General features: G+C 42.3%; 1 long non-coding RNA gene across 2 annotated transcripts in view; it reads left to right on the top strand.

Annotated features, from left to right (window-relative positions):
* The window catches only part of LOC111868747, a 295313-nt gene that overhangs the window by 181308 nt on the left and 94064 nt on the right, over window positions 1-19941 (top strand). Inside the window, exons 3-4 of one of the 2 annotated variants that reach the window (XR_004513474.1) lie at window positions 2975-3118; window positions 7177-7281. This is a non-coding gene — a long non-coding RNA (uncharacterized LOC111868747). The remainder of the gene's footprint in view (window positions 1-2974; window positions 3119-7176; window positions 7282-19941) is intronic. The other variant, XR_002843552.2, reaches the window with a different exon arrangement.

The raw sequence follows: 19941 nt of genomic DNA, 5'->3' as shown, positions 1-19941 counted from the left end.
AGGCTACAGATGGCACTTTCATAAAACAACGCGAAATTGTGTTTTGGAAGAGGCGTAGTGGACAGATAACTGACGTTTTCACCAAAAGAATGGAGCCCTAAGGTGCTGAAATCATTGGTCTAGGCTCCAGCTGAAGTGCTAATTAGAATTAGAGAAAAGACTGTATTATCAAAATATATCACCTTTAGGCAGCTGATTAAACAGCAGCAAGAGAGAGAGAAACTATTTTTTGAAGGAGAGAGGGAAATGGCTGAGGGACACAAACAACCTCGGTGATAAACAAGAATGTTGATAACAGTACATTAAAGGATGTAATTGTGTCGTATATACATTGTTTAAATGTAATTTATTTGTTAACGACGGACTCATTTCTATGGGACAGGAGCGGCAATAAACCACATGGTCGTCTTTCAGAATTTGCTTAGAAATGTTCATCTTACCTGGACATTTTCAGCCGTTACAAAATTCGGATCGATTTTTTTCAATTTATATTTACCATACAACGTCACTGAGCCCCATTCAAATGCAATTCAATTCATATATTCATAATATAATTTCCTTAAGACAGCTTTAATTATTTTCCTCGCAACTATTATCTCACATGAAGTACCTCCACTTCAGAACCGGAGCGACAATTACTGCGCGATTTCTGTTTCGCCGTGCGTCCAAAATGCTCTACCAGTCTCACTAATTTCGGCTCAGTATCCATAGCAACAGTGTGTGGGTAGGCCCAATGCAAATAGTGAAGCTCCAAGTATGTAGCTTTCGCCATTCTGTTGTTACTTCCTGTCTTAGGTTCAAGAATTGAACTCAGTAATAACAAGTTTGGAAATGCACGCATGGTGTAGCAATTCAGGTGGACCCAACCTCTTTTGTTTAAATATCACGAAGACTGTAAGACTTGCAGCAAAAAAGCAGTGGATGTAAATTGCATGTTTCAGTATTCTGTGCAACTTCTGTTCTTAACATTTGGAGATTATACTTGAAACGCGTGCAGAAATTCGTGTCTGGATTCACATAATGGGTCCTTTATTATTTTCCGAACTGAACCACAACCGGAATTTGAGAACAGGGTTCAGTAAAACCCTAATATATTAAATTTTATGGAAATACGTTCTACAGTTCTAAAGTTATTTCACGGAGACGGACCGAAGGACAGACCATGTCGACAGAACGGAGGAGCTAATAGGCATATGTGGGATTTGAGCCTCTCACAGCGGTTATTATGAAGAGTTCTATCTTTTAAGATATAACGAAGTGTAGTCCATCGAAAGTCGACCGACATTTTGGAGGAACATACGCCTCCATCTTCAATGTCGAAGAATAAACCAAGAAAGTACCAAGCATGAAGCAGGTAGTAAACTTCCGTTGACTTTCAACGGAGTACGCGGCGTTATATCCAGGAAGACGGAACTCCTAATAGTTTCAATTTTGTAAGATTTGAGGCTTTCACGGCGGCGACTATGAAGAAAGCAGTCTTCTGGGATTTGGCACCATGTATATGTGGTGTTAACCGACGTTTCGGAGGAACGTATCGCCTCCATCTTCAGGGTAGAAGAAAAAATATAAGAAATCTGCAAGCGAAGAGACCGTGAGAACCGGTAAAAGCAGACCAGTCTTTCTGCTTTCTTCAGTTTCAATTTTGCTACATTTTATGCTGAATTCCAATATTGGCCAACGGATAATTTATTTCAAACAGGTTTGCTCATTCAAAATTGCGTTACATTATTGTTAGACTCTAAGAAGCGTAAATGGACAAATTACAGGTAAAACGGTAACATTTCTAAAATGAAAATCTGCAATAGTATTAAGGTGAAAAAAGGCAAGGTAACGCTATCCTTGCAACAGGCCGTGGAAGCCCATAAGGTAGTGAGACGTCGGCGGTCCCATATTTTCTAGACAGTCGGTTAATAGATGGCTGTTAGGGTGTCAGCCTTAGCCGCCGGCCACCCTTTAGCCCCCGGAAGATTCCTAGTGCTCATTTCTGTTAGAGGCTGAGTTGACCACAGGGCCATACAGCGGCCGGAAGGTTTGGGTTAGTTGAGACATCCAGTGACCTCGGTGGGAAAGGAACCCGCGACCTTCCGGCTTGTAGCATAGTGCCTCAACCAACTACGCTACCGCGTTCCGCCATCTGCAAGAGTATTTGTTTAAGTAAATACCTTATGATGTGGTCGGGCTTCGAACCTGGCTCAGTTTTGATGCAGGCACTTCCGCTGTCCACAAGAGAGCAGCTGAACTTATTTGCAGAACTGTGAAATGACGGAATATCTTAAAGTAGCGTTCCGGGAAAGTCCTTCCCTTTCAAACAGATGTAATTGAAGTAGCAATGTAAGTGGAAACGAATACCGTTGTTTATAATACGTCTGAAAATTCCACAGACCCGTAACGAAAATCACCAATTCTGTCTTATGACGCAAGTAATACTATCCCCCCTCCCCCCAAACCTGAATTGTTCTAGTCGCTGATGCGAATAATAAACAGTCAGCCACAAAAAGAATACAACCTTTGTACGAAATGAAAATTACGTAGGCTTGCAGCGGATATGAGGTTGTTGTGCTTCAATTGTCTCACAATTTAGGAGCATTGTTATGTAGTTACATGTATATATCATCAGGATGTCACTCATTTTTTTTTCAGTTTCCATCAATTGAATAGAAGCAGAAAGAAAGGCTGACAGATATTGTCATATAATCATATGTAGCAAGATAGTTACTGTGTGGTTACGTACAATGATCCAAACAAAAGACCCACAACAAAATAATATATTATCCTTCTGTATATCGGAGTACTTAAAGTTTACGTTCAGACAAACAATAATAGTTTCACCTTAATTGATTCAAAATATGTGACTTAAAGTATCTAAACTTGTACATAATGTACAAAAATTCACGTAATTTTACCTTCCTTATGGGTTTGCTGGACTTAAGGGATTGACAATATTACAGTGCCTTTTGTTACATTGATGTTGCAGAACTGTGGAGAATGCTGGGAGAATCGCTTTAAAATAACGGTGCTTGTGGGAAGAGAGAGACTTGCATGAGAGAATATCATAATAACCAATAAACTCGCCAGAAGCTGGAGAACATGCACGTAATTCTGTCACGTGATTACTCCTGTAAGTTCACTAGATTCTGTACTGAAGTTAATGGACGCAATGTTGCTCAGTCATTTATTAGTTAAAGGTAATATTTTTTTTTGACATTATCCATCGCCTTGGTTACTTTAAACAAACCGTCCTGTTTCTTTTTTTCAAAACACAACATTTCGGAGACTGGATTCTGTCCCCGTCCTCAGGTAAAACCTACTCAGTTGGGTCCAATACACAGCCCCATATATCCGGAGGTAAGGGCTAGCTCTGTCTATCGGACCCAAATGAGTAGGTTTTACCTGAGGACGGGGACAGAATCCAGTCTCCGAAATGTTGTGTTTTGAAAAAAAGAAACAGGACGGTTATTTGTAAATAAACAAGACAATGGATAATGTCCAAAAGCATATTACTTGTAGCAATTTACCATCGTCACAGACTTTTAGGTCTCATTTATTAGTTGCTTAACAACCTTTCCCATACGGGTGCGAAATCTCACCCCAAGGGAAAATGTAGATTTAGTGGGTATCTGAAATGATCCCCTAGGATAACACGTGGGCCCAAAAGAGGAGACAGAAAGTACTTCATAATCAGGAGTGTCACGAATTCTATTCTTCACATAACATTAATGGGGCCATTAAATGAAGGGCCGGTCATAGTTGCCGCGCGGTCTAACGCATGAACTGTCTTCGCTCGCTCGGACGCTGGGATCGTGGGTTCGAATCACACTTAGGGCATGGATGTTTGGTGTGTGTGCGTTTATTCTGTGTTTGTGTTGTCCTGTTTTTAGTTAGAGGCCTTGGGATGGGCTGATCGCTCGTCCAAGGGTTCCCACCGTCTCTTAAAATGATTACGGAACTGAATAAGAGGCCGGGGCCCTGAATGGGCTGGAAGAGCAATTGGGAAAAGAATTGAATGAGAGAGGATGAGATGGATTGGACATGCCTGAGGTGGGAAATGCCTATGCAGTTTGGTTGAGGGCAGTAAAGGAAAGGGGACACTTGGCGAAACCTATCTGTAGATGAGAGTTAAGTATCAAATATTAAAAAGGATCTTAAGAAAGAGGTTAGTGTGAGAGGGAATGGGGAGGATTCAACTGACTATGGATAGGATATAATGACGAGTACTTCATAACACAGTAACGATTTGGGCTTATCTGAGGAGATAATATTAAAGTGACTTTTGAAAAATATATTGGTAAAGTGTGGAGTGCCTTCAGATTCCGTAAAAGCAGGAGCCAGCCAAGAAACTACGTACATACACATACATACATGCATACATGAGAGTTAAGTATCAAATATTAAAAAGGATCTTAAGAAAGAGGTTAGTGTGAGAGGGAATGGGGAGGATTCAACTGACTATGGATAGGATATAATGACGAGTACTTCATAACACAGTAATGATTTGGGCTTATCTGAGGAGATAATATTAAAGTGACTTTTGAAAAATATATTGGTAAAGTGTGGAGTGCCTTCAGATTCCGTAAAAGCAGGAGCCAGCCAAGAAACTACGTACATACACATACATACATGCATACATGAGAGTTAAGTATCAAATATTAAAAAGGATCTTAAGAAAGAGGTTAGTGTGAGAGGGAATGGGGAGGATTCAACTGACTATGGATAGGATATAATGACGAGTACTTCATAACACAGTAATGATTTGGGCTTATCTGAGGAGATAATATTAAAGTGACTTTTGAAAAATATATTGGTAAAGTGTGGAGTGCCTTCAGATTCCGTAAAAGCAGAAGCCAGCCAAGAAACTTCGCACATACACATACATACATGCATATATAGGCCTATGTAAGTCTTTATATACATACTTACTTATTTATTGAATATTAAGAATTGCCTCTTATGAAAGGAGCAGCCTATATTAAAATGGGAAATAGAAATGACTTGGTGACAGGCACACAGACATGGTGACACACAGCCCAGTAGCCATGTTGGACAGTCAACTAGTTCTTAGTTAGTTATTGGAGAGGGTGGGTTTTCCCATGCACCGCGACCAGTTTGATCTATTGTGATTCCCTCTATGATATTCTACCAGTTTCTATACCTTACTGATAATGGTGCGTACCATCAGTCCCGCCGAGCAAGCGAGTTCGGACACTTGCTTGGCGGTGTCTATAATGCTTCCCCCATCTATCAGAGGCCTTAGAGACTATTGTTGGGCGGGAAACGTCCTGGAATTTGGCTCAGTGATCTCCTTTGGAGATATGAGGTTCTTTTACGTGCCGTAAAGTTACGACACGGGACACACAGCTTAAAGTCCCTCCCGGAGGACTTGTTCCCTGAATTTTTCCGCCCTTAAAAATTCGACGACCTCCGCCGGGTATTTGAACCCGCGTACCACGAGTCATGAGGTGGGAACGTTACCTCTAGACTACGGAGGCCGCTCAACTAGTTCTTTCTCCAACTGATCAGTGGTATCTAAAATTATATCGTTCGGACGCACTGAAATGTTTTAAGGAAAACACACTGCACAGTCGGTATAGCGACTGGATACGGGCTGGATGATTGAGGGGTCGGAGTTCGAGTCCCAGTAGGGGCAAGATTTTCTCTTCTCTGTGTCACCCAGACTGGTTCTGGGGTCCATCCAGTCTCCTATACAATGGGTACCGGGATCTCTTTCCCCATTCCCCGGGGGTAAAGCGTCCGGGTCGTGAAGCTGACCACTTACCTCAAACTAGTGTCGAGGTCAAAAGTATTTGGGTCTATACATCCACTCCCCAATAAGCCTTCATGGTATAGTGCGTAATTAAGCACAGGGAAAATTTATTTTCTATTAACTTTTACCATATACGTCCATAACCTGACGTTTTGTTGTTTATTGAGGGGTATTTTACTGACGTCATACGCTAAACAGCGTCGAATTATAGAGCAGTTATAAAGGACGAATTTAAAAGGATGTAGAAAGAAGCTGTCTTATCTGCTGATGTTATCGCAGAGTTTTAAGGGAGAAACTGAGAAGGACCATGCAAACTTCTCAGGAAGGATACTTGAGATTCGAATTCACGATTTCCATAATATGAAGCTGAGGATTCTAAGCTCCAGAAAGAGCCTTTTAGTTATCTCTCTAAATGTGTAGACCTACTGTAGCTACGAAAAGGCAAGGCAAAAGCAGCAAATGCTTACAAGGTGGGCACAGTGTTTAGTGATGTGCATAACAGTTGAGAGTACCTGTTGGGCTAAGGGTCAGTGAGGATAGCCTCACAGACAACTGGAGCACCAGCTAAATGCATACATCCTGCTTGGTTGAAAGATAATTTTAAAGTTGTGAATAACGCAGATGTTTCTACTCTGCTCCCAGCTTGAAACATCCGAACAAGTAGTTGTAACATATTTGTTGTTAATAAGCATGACAAATGGTTATTTGCATCACACTGCACATAACTATAAATTTAAATTAAACATTATAGCGTTCTAACATGGAACATCATATGCTAACATCTGCCTGTACTTTCCCGTGAATTACTTTTATTGTTTTCACCCTTAGACTACATTCCTTGCTCTATAAGGGAAGACATGCTTGTAGAATCATGTTAATTTTGTCTGTTCGTCTGACACCCATAATAATTAATGAATTCACTGAAAATTTTCACCCATCATCACCTCTTTTCTGAACTTCATAATCTCCAATCAGCAATAACCACAATGTGAAGATCATTCAAATTCCTGAGGCGGAAAGTAAGACCAGCGCCATTTAACAAAGGCCTACCCACTTTTACATGGTAATAGATCGTCGAGAATATCTTTTATTATTGTGTAAATTTTTGTAAAATATATAAAAACATGGATAAAACAAGATTTTTGTGTATACATTTCTTTTCGGAAGCGATAATTAACGAACTGTTAGAGCAAGCAACATAGAATTTTGTGTATGGACAATAAACATGCTTACAAATTCTGGATGATATTGTTTTTACGTTAACAGTTACAAGCATGACGACGATCTGAAATGTTGATATTGCATGAGTAAAATTTAATATATACGAAATCTCTAGGACTGGAAATTAGGCAAGTAAGTGAATCACTTCTTTGTGTAATTAGTAATTTACTCATGTTTCTTGTCTCGCCACATAGGCAGCAGCACTGTGAGGGAAGTAGGCGTCACGAAGTCTTTCCAGAGCTTCCTGAAGCCCTACATTTTCAACTCGAGCCAGATTTTACAGAGTTAAAACGGAAAAGGTAAGAGAGTAAAAAGTAAAGCTATCCTTTTGGGCCGCGCCATAGCTCAAGCCGTTAGTCGCTGGCTTCCCACCGCGGCGGCCCGGGTTCGAGCCCGGGTCTACTCAAGTGGGATTTGTGGTGGACAAACTGGGGTTGGTGCCGGTTTTCTCCGCGTACTTTTGTTTCCCCCGCCAATCTTCATTCCACCAATTGCTCCACAATCACCCTCACCTATCATCTAGGGCTGGTACAATAGGCCAGAAGTGGCCGCAGTACAAGGAACATAGTCCCACCCCACTAAAAATAAAAACAAAACTATCCTTTAAAAAACCGTGAAGGCCCATAAGGTTGTAAGACGTCGAGGCTCCCACATTTTCCAGACAATCGGCTCACAGATGGCTGTGAGGTCAGCCTTACACGCCGGCCGCCCTTTACCCCCAGGAAGATTCATGGTACTCATTTCTGTTAGATTCTGAGTCAACCCTAGGGCCATAGTGCGGCTGGAAGAATTAGGTCATTTTAAAATCTAGTGACCTCATCGGGATTCTAATTCACGACCTACAGGCTTGTAGCACAGTGCCTCAACCAACTACGCTACAGCGTGTCCCCAAGTTAAAAAGAAATTAAAATTAAAACAGAAACGTGTGATTGTGTAGGCCTCCAAGAGAATAATCATCCTAATCTATGTCACTTCTGAATCAACGCGCAATTTAGTGACACTAAGGCAGGATGCATACTTCTGACCTGGTGTTCACTGTCCATTCCCATAAGAAAAATATGGGTCGGCAATGCAGCTGACATCTCAGAGGTTGGGCTGTGGGAGCCTGTGCTCGCACTCTTACGCAAGCAATCAGATAGACTAGCGCTCTCGAACTTACGGGTGCGAGTTCTTGTGGACTGTACACATCTGAGATATTTTGGTTTAGTGGTCTAAATAGAATATGCATATGGGCCATGCCTGCATTTAGAAAACCAATGGTTTACTGTCAAGAATTTAAACGAACTGCACTGACTTCAAAAGGCCACGTCTCTTACGTTGAGGTCCAAGCCGTTTTATTTCTATCAGGCCCCTAAGATTTGTTTGTAGAACCTGTGATTTTCCAATGAAGCCATATGACTGAATCAATTATTTTTATAAACACTGGAGGGAGCGACTTCCAATGATTCGACATTAAATCCTCGTAAAAATTCCTTGTTCTTTTCGGAGCTGCATAAGGAAATATTTCATCTTCTCGTCTCGTTGGTCAGATTTTAACGTCTTTAAAAAAACTCGAAATTCGCGATATCATTTAAAAGTTCCAATATTTGTAAATATGTCGTTGATTTTCTTCGTTAAATATCACAGGATTTCTACAATCCTTCAAGACAAATAATGACACAATATCTTAAAGTGGGCTACGACAGTTTCCTGTAATATATTTTTCTTCCTTTTGCGCCACAGCCCCAATTTGGACCTTGGGCTACATCCATAAAATCCTCCGTTTTACTTCGGTTTACTGGCTCTTAGACATTCGGTAGGACTCCTTGGGCGAATGATCAGCTCGTTGCAAGGTCTCTACTTGTACATAAGCACAGAAAACCGCACGTATGCACGCACACACACACACACACAAAATACTGAACATACATTCCTTGAGTAAGATTCGAACCCACGATCCCGGCTTCCGAGCAAGCGAAGACAGTGCATGCTTTAGACCGCTCGACTAACGTTACCGGCTCCTGCCAAATATTACGGAAGTGTAAAATAACCAGTTAACCAATTTCATGAAGCATAGTCGTTCTTGTAAAGCTAATAGTTGTTCAGCTGGTCACGAAATTCCCATCCTATTTTGGAAACCAAAGACCGAAGATTTATTATCGCATTTACAGGCGTCCGCCACTGGACCCTGAGCAAGCAGAATTCTGTTCTTGTCCAAACTTCCTACTTCCTTAAAGTCAAATTCGATATTGGAACGGAAATGGTTTAGTGATATAGCGACTATGATTCGACCGTAGAATTGGGGCACGATTTTGTGCGGGGAAATGAGATTTTTATTCCCTCCACAGCGTCCAGAGCGGCCCTTAAACCCACTCAGTTTTCGATACAGTGGGTACCAGGATTTTTTGTTGTGTGGGAAGAGGGCGGGACGTAAAGCCGACCATTCACCTCCATCAAATGCCGAGGCTGAGTATGCGTGGAATTATACCTCGAATCCCCGTAAGTCTTCATGACGTGGTGCTATTATGCACCTTTATCTTACCATTTTAATATTATCCTCGTATTTACGACCAGGTCTTAGCTTCAGGCTGTAGGTCTATATTTCTGCATGCACTTCTCATGTCTGTCATGAGTATTGCGTGGAGTCACACCCGTCCTTCTTAATTTGATAACCCAAATGTGGATAAGTTCAGCATAAATTGCACAATTAAAAGACAGGAGCAGATAAACATAGGATAAACGATTCGAAGGTGCCAAGTACACATGACGACTTTTTCAAGGTCTCAGTGTGTCACAGAGCTGCTGTGCTTGCAAGCAAAAGTAAGTCGTATTTGCTGCATTACTTCCGCTGAATCAGACAACACTGATTTGTCTTTCTTTTCATGTCCTCTTCAACTAAAGCAGAGGTAATGAATGTGATTCAAAGATGACCTTTCTCTATTGAAAGGTCACAAGGTGAATAAGAAAAGGCCATGAGAAAATTTAAGCACAAAAACTATACTGTCATTTCGTAGATCTTGGGAATTTGAAGAAAGGCATCATTTAAAATGTCCTCTCCAGCTGTTGAATCATTGCAAGACGTCCGTTTTGAATTATCTATTGCAAACTCGGAAATTGCCATAATTTTCTACTACATTGTTTATCCAAACGATAGGAACATAAATCAACAGGTATTTATATTGCGACCTGGGTCAGATAAGTTCTCACATATTCACTTATATGTAAATTTTAACATAACCTGTAACACCGATGTGGGTTGCGCAGACATCAGTATGCTATTCCGGTCCTGTATTCAGGATTATCGAAGTTTATTTCCTCTAGGACACAAACTCTGAGATAAGACTCCTGTTGGAAGTGGTGTAGGTTTAGTATTACATATTCTTTCCTCTGGACAATATCGATAAAGATTTGAGGCTTTCACGGCGGTGACTATAAAGAAAGCAGACTGCTTTTACCGGTTCTCACGGTCTCTTCGCGTGCGGATTTCTTATATTTTTCCTTCTACCCAGAAGATGGAGGCGATACGTTCCTCCGAAACGTCGGTAACACCACATACACACGGTGCCAAATCCCAGAAGACTGCTTTCTTCAATATCGATAAAGTTTTGTTGGATTTGAGGTTCTGACTAAGGTCATTATAACTCCGAGTAACATAGTGAAAATCAAACAATACTTTTGAAAAAAAAATGTCGTTTCCACATGCTGTTAACTTGTTTGCCTTATTCTTCGACCATGAATATGTATGCGATATGTTGTTCCGAAGTATCTGTTGACTTTCATCGGATTACATGGTGTTATATCCAAGGAGATAGATTTTTTTTTCATCTTCGAGACAATTGTTTTTCTTGTCAAATTTACTAAGGGTAGAAGATTTTCTGATGCGAGAGCCAAAATTCATGGCACAGCTGTACCTGGCAGAGGTAAAGCTATCCCTGTAACAGGCCGTGAAGGCCCATAGGGTTGTGAGACGTCGAGGGTTCCACATTTTCTCTAGAAAATCGGCTCACAGATGGCGGTAAGGTTGTCAGCCTTACGAGCTGGCCGGCTGCCCTTTATCCCCAGGAAGTTTCCTGGTACTCATTTCTGTTAGAGGCTGAGTCGACCCCAGGGCTATAGTGCGGCTGGAATGATTAGGTATACTGAAAAAAATCCACTTCATTGGGACTCGAACCCGCGACTTTCCAGCTTGTAGCATAGTGCTCAACCAACTACGCTAACGCGTGCCCCAAATGTACTTGGCATGATGTTAAATATTTTTTTCTAAGTTGTTAAAATCACAATGCGGAATAAAATCCTCAATAAGCAAGCCACTGTCTCAAGATCTTTGCTTTCATTGCTCCTTGTCCTAGAAAGTGCTAGGACAGCTTTCACTGACATGTAATAGTCGATTAGACTTAAGTTAGTTTGCCTGAATTTTCAAGCAGTCGAAAACTCATTGGTCTAGAACTAATTGCTACTGAAAATAAAGAGACATGCACGAAAGGAAGTAACAGGAAGATGGAAAGATATACATAACAAGGAGCTTCATAATTTATAATTTATAGCGTAATTGACTTAGGCAGTATGCTAGAAGCCGGAAGATCGCGTGCTCTATTTCCGATGAGGTCTTTGGATTTTTCAAATGACCTAATCCTCCCAACAGAAATGAGTACCAGGAATCTTTCTGCGGGTAAAGGGCGGCCGGTGCATAAGGCTGACAACCTGACCGCCATCTATGAGCCAACTTTCTAGAGAGTTTGGAAGCCTCGATTTCTCACAAATCTATGGTACTCCAAAACGTCACTAGGGCGACACAATTAGAGAAGATGAGATGGGCAAGCCATGTGATACGATGAAAAGTGCATATTAATCTTTATTTGGAAAATTGATATTTCTGAGACCTAGGCATGAAAATCAGGATGATATTAAAATTAATCTACAGGGATAGGGTGAATGAGTGTGAACTGGATACAACTGGCATGTGATAGGGCGCAGTAGTAGTTCGTTTGTGAGACTTTCTAGTGGCATAAATATCATCGAATTTCTTGAAAACTGGGCAATTACAAAATAAACTTGTGAATAAATACCTTGCACCATTAAATTAATTTCCATTCCCAGTGTGTATAACAGGAGCCGGGGTAGCGCAGTCGATAGAGCGACTGGACGACCGAGGGGTCGGAGTTTGATTCCAGGTGGGGGCAAGAATTTTCTCTTCTCCATGTATTCCACACTGGCTCTGGGGTCCACCCAACGTCCTATCCAAAGGGCACCGGAAGTTCTTTCCCCGGGGGTAAAGCGGCAAGGGCGTGAAGCTGACAATTCAACTCCAACTAGTGCCGAAGTCAAGAAAACGTGGGTGTAAACACCCACTCCCGCATACGCCATCATGGCGTAGTGCTTAATTAGTTAAGCACGGGAACAACTCTACCTTTCACGTGTGTATAAAGAAAGTTGGCCAGTAATTCAAGAGCTGAGACGCCTGTACTCGTCCAACTAACTTTGTACGAGTGGACAAGCCTGTGAGCTCTACATACGAATAGGAGTGATATAGATGGGACAGAAACCACTGTCACGAGGAGATCCAAGACAAGGGACATCCTTAGAGGCGAAATATGTTCTAGAAATTTTGCTTAAGGCTTGATTCATTGTTAGACATTCTCGCTGTGGAAACTTAAGTACAGATTAAGCTGGCTCAAGCGATAAGGCTTCTCAGATATATTTTGGAGATGCCCAGTTCGAATTTTCGCTAAAATACCGACAATCATGACTGAGCTATCTGGTTATTTTCCTCAGTAACTCCAGGAAAAAGCACGGATAGTAGCTTCAATTAAGTACCAACTCTTCCTACCAGATCCGTGCCAATTCATTATTCTTAATCATTCAGTCATTCTCTTCTGTAGTCTAAGTTACTGACAGCGTCATTAAATAGACTAACATAAGGTATTCTGCAAAAAGAAATAAGATAGTTTAAGCACTCCTAGTTTAGTTTCTTTTTTTTTAATTTCTTGGGGTGGGATGAGACAGAGTCCACTTGGTACGTCGGCCACTAATTGGCCTATTGTACCAGCCCTGGGTGATAGATGAGTATGGAGTAGTTGGTGGATTGAGAATTAGCATGGGAAACCGAAATGCTCGAAGAAAACCTTCCCCAGTTCCCTTTTGTCCACCAAAAATCCCACGTGATCTGACCTAGGATCGAACACGGGCCTCCGCGTTGGAAAGCTGGCAACTAACCACCTGAGCTATGACACAGCCAAGGAGTCCTAAAATGCGCACAAAGTTGGCATGCCAAGAGATTTATGGACATATTTGCGTTTACTCATACGAAAAGCTAACAGAGAGTGGGTGGTGACTCAACCGAGATTTAAACATGGCAACTACGTCGCGGATACAAACGAAACGCGTCAAAACTAGAACACTTATCAATACGCTTTCCAAGGAAATGAAGACAGCTTGACTAGCAGTATGGAAACGAGACGGCTTGAGCTCGGTGCAGTTCTCCGATAAAGAACGGAAGCAGTTGGGTCACTCCACGACTTGCAAGACATTGATAAAGCTGTTCGGGGTAGCGTCCTATCAATCTAAATAGTATATATATATATACACACACCTCAGTCTGTCCGTCAGTTAGTCAGCTGGGAAGCAAGGGTTCCCCCTTTGCTTGTGATTGATCGGTGGACAGAAAGGCCTGACACAGAGACCGCTGTAGAAGTCACGCGAGGACTGCCTAAGACAGCCCAGGGTAGTAACTGCGGTGTAGTGACAAATCACCGCCATCTCTTCTTCCTTACAACAGCAACAACAACAACAACAGAGCTTGTGCTGGAATATAGAGACGTCACAAGGGAGGTTCAAGCGGCAGGAGACTTTCCCCTTACCCACCTGCCTGAATGAAAACACTGCGCCTTTTCGTTCGAGGTTGGAGTAACCGTATCGATTCTAGGATACATTTTGGATACCTGCTCAGATATGGATTAAGGCTGTAATTGGTTTCAAGTTAACCATATGATGTGATGTGGCGTCGTACATTGTTAGATTCTTAGAGACTCAATGCCTGCATCTTTAAGGAAACCTGGAAGATTACATGATGTCACATCAAAAAGGACAGTAACCATCCTTGTCAGCACCGTGGGAGTCTCAAATCTCACATACTGTTTGTTTCAGTTTTCTTTCCTTCTTTTTTTGTCGTGCCGTTGTCTGTTTTTGGTGTGATAACTGCTGACAGTCCCATTACATAAGATAAAGTTGTCCCTGTGCTTAACTACTTAAGAACTACACCATGAAGGCGTATGGAGGAATGCATGTATAGACCCACATTTTCTTGACCTCGGCATTAACTGGATGTGAGTGGTCAGCTTAACACCCCGGCCACTTTACCACCCGGGAAAGAGTCCCCGGTAACAATTGAATAGAAGCCTGGGTGGGCCCCAGAGCAGGTCTGACTATACCGGAACTGGACTGGCGGCGCCATAGTTAAAACGGTTAGTCGCTGACTTCCCACCACTGCGGCCCGGGTTCGATCCCGGATCTGGTCAAGTGGGATTTGTGTGGACAAACTGACGCTGGATCAGGTTTTCTCCGAGTACTTCGGTTTCCCCTGCCAATCTTCATTCCACCAATTTCTCCACAATCACCCTCACCTGTCATCTGGGGCTGGTACAATAGGCAAGAAGTGGCCGCAGTACAAGGAACTTAGTCCCAACCCACTAGCAATGAAAAAATAACACCGGAACTGGAACTCCGCCCCCTCGGTCGTCCAGCCCGTAGCCAGTCGCTATACCGACTGCACAATCCCGGCTCACGTCCCATTACATAGGCCGCGATTGTGTTCTTCATGAAGAGTAGTGTCGGTTTCACAGCAACCTGATAATGAACGCTGGATGGAACCAGTAAGAAATTGCAGAAAATTAATCTTAACCACAAGCTATCTAAGGAGACAAATTATCGTCATCTGGACCATAGCCTCCCTTAGACGATTCTGCCAGACTAGCCTACTCCGTTGTGACTTAAACCATTCGGTTTTCATTTCTTTGGATTTCGCAACGTTATTTTTTACAGAACAAAGTCGTAGCCTTGCATCCAAACCCAAGCTGAAGGACTAGGTCTCTCTGCATTTACGTCCCCCACTGACAGGGTGGCTCAGTTATATCTGCAGGCACCAAGTTCCCTTTTCGTCTCCTTCTACGACTTGCAGGGGGGTGCGGTGGAGGTATTTTAACACGCCTCAACACGGTAAAGCGACAAATAAACTAATTTAAATATACATAAATTCGTTTACTGTATACAAACAAATTACAAGTGCTATATATGGAAAAACTACCACATTATCACTTTTCCTGGATAGTCTCTTTCCAAAAACAGAAGATCACATTAAGTGGAGGAAATGTTTTGGAAGAGACTGTGGACCTGTCATCTGACAGATTACTGATCAATCAATCAATATATATGTGCGTGTGTAAAATTTAGGATAATAATTAATAATAATTAAATAAATAAATATTTTAATATATTGAAATGTTGAAAAGAGCAGTCGTGGCCAACTCTGGAGTAGCATCTCAGAAAATTGCTTGTAGAATCTGAGGAAAACCCAGGAGAAATCCCCCCCCCCCATTAAGTATGGCCGGTTTCTGGGTTGAGGTTTAAACCCTGGATCTTTCGAATACGAAGCAGAAATGATAACCCCTCAACCGCGACTTTAGCAAATAATTTGACAAAATATCGGAAAGAAACAGTTATTTCCCATTTTAATTTCTATCTCAGGATCTGCCTGGAGACTTTGAGGAAAAACGCGATGAAGTCAGTAAAGGAATGCACCCTTTGGCCGACGAATCTAACTTCACAAATACAAAGCTGGAGATAACATTCTCTGATAGAGGGACTGACCGTTACGTAGACTAGTTTGTGCTTCTGTACTGTTTGTTCGTTAAATGTGCTTTGTCGGCTGGACGAATTCTGTTTATGAGTGTTTCATATAAAAGAACGTGTAAGGAACGGGTCATGGACTGAATTGTCCAGTAGGCAGGAAGTCTCCAGTGGTATTCAGGCCCGTCCTCTCACCGAAGAGAAGGCCTCAGTTTCAAAAATTTTAATTCTGGAAGGAATAAAAACATGGTCATGGGTCCCGATAGGCCCCGAAACCAAGAACGACTCTGCTGGCGAGGTCCAGCAGCAGTTTACTGCACAGTACTGGACCATGAGTGATTTAGAGCCAGAGAGATAAGTGAGAGAGTGAAAGTGACAGCCAGCAGAGTCACTCCCCAGTAGAGGGGGAGTGACCAGTAATATTTGGACCCCTCTTCTCGTCGAAGAGGAGGCTTCATTTCAGAATAAGTAAGAGTTTGGAAAGAATAAAGATACAGTCATTGATTCCGGCAGGTCCCGAAACCAAGAAGGACTGTGATAGCGTGGACTGGACTGGTCATGTCCTGTTTAACGGTAGACCTATTATACCGGAAGGATCCGGGACAGCTCAGTTAGTATAGCCACTTCCTACTGGTTGGACGACCGAGGGGTCGGAGTTTGAGTCCCAGTACTATCAAGAATTTTCTCTTCTCCAAGTCGTCCAGACCAGCTCTGGGGCCCACCCAGACTCCTATCCAATGGGTACCGTGGGCTCTTTCCCAGGGGGTAAAGCGGCTGGGGTATGAAGCTGACCACTCACATCCAAGTAGTGCCGAGGTCAAGAAAAGGTGAATCTATATATCCACTCCCCCATGCTCCTTCGCAGCTTAGTGCTTAATTAATTAAGTACAAGGACAACTTCACCTTCACCTTCACCTTCACCTATTATCCCAGGATTTATCTCAAGAAACAGAAAATTACTGTTTTATATATCATTATAGCATGTCTCCGACCGAGAATCGAATATCTTCCTTCATAAATTAAAGTCTCAGGGGTACTATTATGTGATTGTCACTCTAGAACCAATTGATGTACCTAATTTTAACGGTTTCCGGATTCGAACCCGACACGGTTGGGATATTAGCAGCTACCAGATTGACGTGATAAGAGTGAAGAGTTAAATCGATTTGTTGCACGATTATGACTTCACCGGATGTCAATAACCACTGCTCCCAGTGAAACGACGAGGTTCTCACGTGAATGTTTGGATCGATTTCTTAGAAGGTAATAATTTTGCAGTACCCTAGTTGTTTGGCTGGCGAAACGGTGGACACGAGGAATCTCGCTTGGTTTGTCACGAAAACTGATGTCTCCTTGCCTTACACCGACTTGCACCGAACGCCAAGATGTCGGCCATCATGATTGCCCCCAACTGTTAACATATTGCATTGTTAATTACCATTCTGCGATCGGGTCAGAGATAAAAGGCTCGGTCGGTCTGGTCGCGCTCTAAGAGTGTAACTACTGCACAACTATGACACGCACACACACTTTGTGCCAGAAAGAGACAGCGAGTGGAGTACATGTCTGTTCAAAATTAGCATCACTATTCCAATTCACACTAACTTCAAAACCTGCAAATGTTCTCAAATATGTTTTAAACCTAAGTAGGATTTGAGGTTCCCACAGAGGTGCTTATGAAGGGTACTATCTTCTGGAATATAGCTCAAAGTAGTTCACTGAAACTCAACTAAAGTTTCGGAGGAACATAGCGCCTCCATCTTCAGGGTCGAACACGTAGTGTGAAAGCTTGTGGGCAGGAAATTTTGGATTATATAAGAAGCAGGAGGGCAATGGCAATGGAAGAGTGGACCTCAGTTCCCATTGGCTCGCCATGGGACAGACTACCGAGCGAACCAATAAGAGACAAGAACAGGAGTTTTGATGGCCCTAAAAAGGGTCGTTTATTTTCTGGTTTAGGATAAAAGAAGGGAAAGATGTTATGGTGTGTTGGGCAGAGCACAGAGTAAAGGAGAGAGGTCAAGTGAGTGGGACGCTGCCGTGTGGGTGGGAGGGGGGATGAGGGAGCAAAGGTATTGGAAGGAAACTGAGACATCCGGGGGGGGGAGGCTGCTGAGTGTCCGGAGGGGGCATATTTTGTTCCCTGATAAGGAGAGGCTGCACGGACATGCGCGGCCTCGTGGAAAACCCAAATCTGCTCTCATGTGATGGAGGCATCCTGCCATCTTTCAGGGAGCAGATGAGAGGTTTCCATGTCTTGCTCAGACAGAAGAATTATATACATATGCACAATTTATCCTACCATGTATAGTGCATGTAAGACTGTAAATAGAATATACGACGTAGATATTGACAATTGATGGGCTATTATTTATAAATATAAAGGACTTACTGCTGACTACGATTACCAAGCGACGGAAACGTCTACTGGTCAGAGAGGGCGCTCCATATCGGCAAAACTTTGACTATCTAACAGTAACTAAAATCTGGTCATGAGCTCCAGACTGAGCTCGACACCACGACAGACTGACTGACACCATCGGTTATAACGTGACTCCCTACTCTGACAGCCGAGTGCTCGGCTTGCTACCTGCTTTCACGCTGGCATTTTGCTCGGTTTATTCGGTCCTCAAGATGGAGCCAATATGATCCTCCAGGACATCAGTTGACTTTCTGCGGACTACACGGTGTTATATCCCAAAAGACAGTAATCTTCAATTTAAACCTAAATTTACAGCAACCACATTTCCCAAACCATGGTAACAAGCGACAATTTGTCCCGTTTTTAGCTTACTTTCCTTATTCTGAAAAAATAAAATTAGACTTACGAAGTCACCATGCTGTCTGTATGCCAGTGTATCCTCCCTATCAACTTTTGAAAGCTTGAACCATTCTTTATGAAATTTGGCACTTCAGCCCATTTCAACGGCGTGCTTCATTAATTGCTCCAATCAGTCTATATGTGTAACCCTTATCGTTGCTAAGTAACGGTACGGTAAACACCTTCCCCAGCTAACTAATAAACACAATAATAGAACAATTGTTGGATGCGTCGTTTTCTGTGCGGTCCGTGTTGTATCAAATGAGAGTCTGTGTTTCTGTGTTGCTAGGCAACTGATTGGTAAAGACGTTCCTGCGTCAACGAAGAATTGTTGGAGGCGTCATTTCCTTTGCGGTCCTTGTCATATCAAAGGAAAGTAGCGATCGGTTCTTCCCAGAACTTCTTGTTGTTTAAAAATTGGAACGGCTCTTCTGTTAGAAATTAGAGACCAATTTGTTTCTCAACTATTTGTTTAAAATTATCTAAATGTATTATGCACGAACATGTTTCATATTATTTACAGTTGTAATTAAATCCCTGACAGTATGTTATCACTAGCCCTCGAACCACCACTACCAATATAGTAAGTTATCTTGATTTTGTTGGCTTTTCATTCGGTTCTTAATGTCAGGTTGATGCAGTTTAACATGGCCTTAGAAGTGCTTTTGACCTTGCCTCTCATGGCTACCTTCTTCATAAACTTGGTGCCTTTAGACTTCCTGACATTTATGTAAATTGGTTCCGTAGTTATTTAACCAACATACAATTTTATGTCCTCACACCGGTGGCAATGAAAAGTTATATCTTCCGAAGTATATCGCCGTGTACCCGGCTGAAATTCAACCGACGTTTCGGAGGAACATGTCGCCGTCATCTTCATGTCAAACGAGCAAAGAAACCAGCTTGCTTACTGCTTCATATTGGTTTCTTGCTTGGCTTACTCTTCAACCCTAAAGATAGGTGACGTTTCTCCGAAACGTCGGTTAACTTCCAACGGAATACACGGCGTTTTACCACAGAAGACAGAATTTTTTCAATCTTATATTCTTATTTATGCACCTATTAATCGTCTTTCTTGCGTGGTCTATGGTATTCCTCAACGATTTTTTTCGGGGCCTCTGCTTTTCAATCTATTCATCACTGAATTGTGCAACGCAGGAAAGTACACTAGGCGTTTCCTTTTTGACGGTGACATAAAATATTTTGCTTGCCGTTAAAACTCTTGACGATTATACTCTGCTCTAAGTGGAGCACTTCTGACGTCATTAGGCTCAGCATCAGTAAAACCACAGACATATCTTCCTCAAGAAGAACTGGC

Source organism: Cryptotermes secundus, unplaced genomic scaffold, assembly GCF_002891405.2.
Source record: "Cryptotermes secundus unplaced genomic scaffold, Csec_1.0 scaffold13, whole genome shotgun sequence".
Taxonomy (NCBI): Eukaryota; Metazoa; Arthropoda; class Insecta; order Blattodea; family Kalotermitidae; genus Cryptotermes; species Cryptotermes secundus.
This window is presented reverse-complemented; position numbering and strand designations above follow the sequence as displayed.